This window comes from Petaurus breviceps, unplaced genomic scaffold, assembly GCF_028583685.1.
Source record: "Petaurus breviceps papuanus isolate PSGF00001 unplaced genomic scaffold, PetGlider_PUasm1.0 91041, whole genome shotgun sequence".
Taxonomy (NCBI): domain Eukaryota; kingdom Metazoa; phylum Chordata; class Mammalia; order Diprotodontia; family Petauridae; genus Petaurus; species Petaurus breviceps.
The window spans coordinates 35,036,902-35,041,981 of record NW_027187400.1 but is presented as its reverse complement, the minus strand read 5'-3'; the positions used below and the strand labels follow the sequence as shown (position 1 = coordinate 35,041,981).

The window sequence follows — 5,080 nt, the reverse complement described above, 5'->3', positions numbered from 1 at the left end:
ATCACAAAGACTCACCTTTGCAAATTCAAACCTGGCCTCAGAGACTTACTAGCTGTGTGACCCTGGGCAAGTCACTTAACCTTGTTTGCCTCAGTTTCCCCATCTGTCAAATGAGCTGGAGAAGGAAATGGCAAACCACTAGCTCTGTGTGTGTGAGCCTGGGCAAGTCACTTCACCCTGTTCGCCTCAGTTTCATCATCTGTAAAATGAGCCTGAGAAGGAAATAGCACTTCAGGATCTTTGCCAAGAAAACTCCAAATGGGATCAGGAAGACAAAACATATGCCAGGCACTATATGAAGCATCAGAAACCAATCCTTAAATCCTACCTCAGACACTAGGAAATCTTCCACAGACCTACCTCCTCACATTGCTTTAGAAGATTTCATCTGGGTCTGTCCTTTATCCCTCACCATACTCTATCATGTCTAGTACATGAAGTGTGTCCTTTATTAGATTATAATCTTCCTGAAGGCAGTAACTCTGCCATTTTCCCATTTTCATATCCCCACAATAACCTGCAGATTTTTACCATGATATGTGTTGAGCTGAATGGCTTTGTCTGACATTGTCAAGACAGGAGACAAAAGGAAGAAGAGGAAAGAATGTTGGACTTTGAGTCAGAGGACAAGAGTTCAAATCCCAGCTTTGCACTTAATAGCATTGTGTTCTTGGTCAAGTAATGGACTCTCTCTGGGTCTCAATTTCCTCATCTCTTAAATAAGGGGATTGCCATAGATCAAGAGCTCTTAACCTGAAGCTCATGGACTCCCAAGGAGTGAAGTTGGATATGGAAAAAAATACATCTTTATTTTAACAAGCCTTTGGCTTCCTTTGTAATCATAAGTGATTTATTTTATGCATTTAAGAATATTATTCAGAGCAGGGCTCTATAGATTCCAACAGCTGCCAGAAAGGTCCACGACACAGAAAAAGATTAAGTATCCCTTCCAAAGATGATCCCTAAAGTGGGTCTAGTAAGCAGTTTCACTAAGAACCCTGTCGGCTTCTATTGGCATTACAATAAACTTTTCTGCTTGACTGGAAGATGGTTTGAGTGTGTGAATTTATTCCAGGTGGATGCTGCCCTGTATCCTAACATTTCAGGGTTCTTAGCAATCCCAAACCACATCAAAACTTTGTCACCTACAAAGAGGGCTTTTCCTGAGAAACTGTGGGTTGAGATTTTGACTCTCTCCTCAGTCTGAAACTTCTGATTCTAACCTTTGATCATCTCTGGGGCCTGCCATATAAGAACTTGATGACCCACCAAGAGGAATGGAAACATCAGAATTTGATCAATCCATAGTTGGAAACTGGTATGGCTGCCAGAGAAGGATTTTCCTCTTCTTGCTCCCCCCACCCAGGCCTCCTTGAGAATCTCATGAAGAAATGGCAAGAACCCACTAAGATTGACCCCATGAACAGTTTGCACCTTGTCTTATATAAGACACCGGGTGTCTGCTGTGAACATGCAATCCCAGTTCCTTCTCCCTGCCTCCAGTGCTATCTTGCCCATCCTTTTGACAACTGCTATTTTCCCTGGACAAGATGAAATTGGACCAAGGAATCATAACATCTTAGAGTTCCAAGGACAGCAAATGAGGGAAGCAAGAATGATGGTGCCCTCCTTCCCCTACTGGCTCACTTGAGCAGCTATAACAATCCAGGAGGATGCACTAGAGAAAGATCTATGGGGAACCCACAACATTTGGCCTGTATCTTTGAAAGACGGAAGAACCCCTCTCCTTCAAATTGCAGGATATTCTTCTCTAATTTTCCATAACTAAATGTCTGTGGAACTATTTTTTTTAAGTGTATCTAGTCCTTGAATTCTAGCCAGGGTCAGGTTGAAGTTGGAGGTTGAAGAAGGATGAGTCTGGTCAGATGTGATTCAATCAAACATTTTTTCAGTACCTACTATGTTCCGGGACCTATACTGGACACAAAAAGAATGAAACTATACCTCCTCTTGAGAAACTTTCATTCTAATGGGGGAGGTGGGGAACAACAAACATATGCAGATACATGCATATACATATGTATATATATATATATATGTTATAGATCTAGTGATATATTTATTTATGATTAATTAATATAATGAGAATAAATCCAAATCAATATGTTGTTGTTATTTAATCACCTCTTGTGATCTCCCTGAACACTAGTATTGTCCATGGGATTTTCTTGGCCAAGATGCTGGAGTGATTTGCATTCCATTCTCCAGTGGATTAAAGCAAACAGAGGTTAGGTGACATGCCCAGGGTCACACAGCTAGTGAGTGTTTAATGCCAGATTTGAACTCAGGTCTTCCTGACTCCAGGTCAGGCACTCTATCCAACTGGACCACCTCTCTCTCTCTCTCTCTCTCTCTCTCTCTCTCTCTCTCTCTCTCTCTCTCTCTCTCTCTCTCTCTCTCTTTCTCTCTCTCTCTCTCTCTCCATATTTATACATATGTGTTACACATATGTATTGTGTATACATGTATTCATACATACACACATGTGGACATATTTTTGGTGTGAATATATATGTGGATATAGATTTACTCAATGAATATAAAGAGAATAAAAACAAATCATTTATTAAATGCCTACTATGCACCAAACACTGTCCTAGGCATTGGAGATAAGACAAAAGTGAAACAATCCCTACCTTCAACAAAGGGTTTATGTTCTAACAGGAGAGAATAAACATATAGGCACATTTGGAATAAATATAAAGAAATAAGAATTTATTTTATGTGCTTATTTTCAGGCTCTGAGAACACAAAGACAAAATGAAATAATCTCTGCCTCCTGCAGCTTACATTCTCACAGTAGAAACAAGTAGTTCACATTTAAGTACACACAGAGTAAATGTAAAAAGCATAAATACAAATAACAATTAAAGAGTATTTATTAAATGCCGATTGTGAGCCATATGCATTACAATGCTGGGTACTGGGTACTGGGATACAAAGACAGAACAGTGCCTGCCCTCAAAGAGTTTACATTCTAAAAGATGCTGAACTCATACTTTGCAAAGTCCTAGAACTGTCCAGATGAAGGGAACAGAGGAAAAATGACAGGCTACAGATCCCAGGGGCTAGCTAAAGCCTTGAGACCTACCTCTTTTATCTTCTTCGTGAAGCACCCAGGATCCAATGGATGAAGTAGTTGGCAATAAAAACAGGAAGGGGACCCTGCCCTCCCCCCCCTCCTTCCCCAGTGAAGTTTGAGGCCTGCCTAACTGGGCAAGGTTAGTTTGTTGAATGAATGATTAACTGGCTATATCCTGCTCAGTCCCTGACCCAAGGGTCTCAAACACTTTCAGTCCTTGGAGTTTGTCTCATTCCTGTCAGGCCTCCAGGTCCGGGAATACAGATTGTCTCTCAGCTCTTTTTCATTCATGAAACTGCCCGTCTAGGAGGTTAAGATCTATACAAATAAATGTAAAATAAAATAGGATGTGTGAGTAAATCCAAACTGGCATTTGCGTCATGCTTTAGAGTGGTCAGACCATTTTACAACCATCACCTCATCTGACCCTCAAAACAACTTGCTGGGGTGGCTACTACAGACATTTACCATACATTGTTGTTGGGTTGTTTTTCAATAGCGTTTGACTCCTCATAGTCCCATTTGGGTTTTCTTGACAAAGATACTGGAGCAGTTTGTCATTTCCTTCTCCAGCTCATTTTACAGATGAGGAAACTGAGGCAAACAGGATAAAGTGACTTGCCCAGGATCACACAGCTAGTCACATACAAATATATGATACTGTGTGTATATATATATGTATATATATCATATATAGGATATAATAATTCATGTAGAAGGTATATATCTAATACAGGTCATAATACATCTTATATATAGGATATATAGGAGATAGACTTCGGAGACAGATATCAATACAGAAATATAGGAGATGGATGTGTGTATATAGGTAAATGTATATTGTGTACATACATGCATTTTAATTTATTTCTGGGAAACGAAGTTGAGAAAGGTTAGGTCTTTCGTTCATGTTCTGCATAGCTAAGAAATGTCAATAGAATTTGATACCAGGTCTCCCAGACTCCAGATTTAGCATTCTACTATTTCACACATGGGATTCTTGCAGGGAGAATTCTGAGAGATGGGGGCAATCAGAGAAGGCTTAGTGGAGGAGGTGGAATTTGAGCCAAGCCTTATAGAATGTGTAGGAAGAAATGCTTACAATGGAAGAGGACTTCGGAGGGCAGACCAAAAAGAAAATAGAGAGAGAGAGAGGCATTTGCCAGGCTTTTTGTGTAAAATAAGGCTTCAAGCAACTTGGTGCCCAGAATTAGAGTCAGATTCAGATATTTGCTAGTTATGTGACTTTGGGTAAGTCATAGGGACCATACTAGAGCTGGAAAGAAACTCAGAGGCCATGTAACCCAATCTCCTCATTTGACAGTTGAGGAAACTGAGGCCTAGAGAGGTAAAATGACCAGCCCAGGTTCACACAAGTAGATGGGACTTGAACTCGGGGGCTCCTCTGACTTCAGAACGATGTTGTTTCCCAGACATCTGGCTGCCCCTCACATGACCTCTCAGACCCTCAGTTTTCTCAACCTTAAAATGAGGATTATCATATCTTCACCTAGATCAGGCTTATCTCAAGGAAAGTGCTTTTATCTCAAGGAAAGTGCCTTAATGCCCTACAGAAATGGAAGTAATTATGATTGTTAACCTCACACTGCACTCCTGGGTGGGGGGGGGGGGGAGTAAGGAGGATTTGGTAGGGGCAGGGCCACCATAGAATACTGGAACTGTGCTCTTCGGAAACACTGGGGTTTGGGAGGGAGGTGGGTTCTTGGCTGCCTTCATCGGGGCTAGTTTCCCTTCTGGGCCATGAGCTCTCTTCCTCTCTCCCCTCCCTTCCTCTTCTGTCCCCCGGTGGCCTAGAGAAGCCCAGGATTGATTAAATCACCCTAAGGTCACCGAATGGAGAGGTAATTTTTTTTTTCTGCCCCGGGCAGCCCTGGTCTCTGCCCTTTTTCTGCAGGCTGGACGGATCCTCCTTCCCCATTGTCCCCTGCCTCAGGCTGGTAATGATTTAACATCCAC

The 5,080-nt window shown here is 41.6% G+C and overlaps 1 long non-coding RNA gene across 1 annotated transcript in view; it reads right to left on the bottom strand.

Moving 5' to 3' along the window:
- Positions 1–2,609: 2,609 nt before the first annotated feature.
- Positions 2,610–5,080, bottom strand: part of LOC138153865 (uncharacterized) — a 14,236-nt gene continuing 11,765 nt past the window's right edge. Inside the window, exon 3 of the long non-coding RNA XR_011166484.1 lies at positions 2,610–3,421. This is a non-coding gene — a long non-coding RNA (uncharacterized lncRNA). The remainder of the gene's footprint in view (positions 3,422–5,080) is intronic.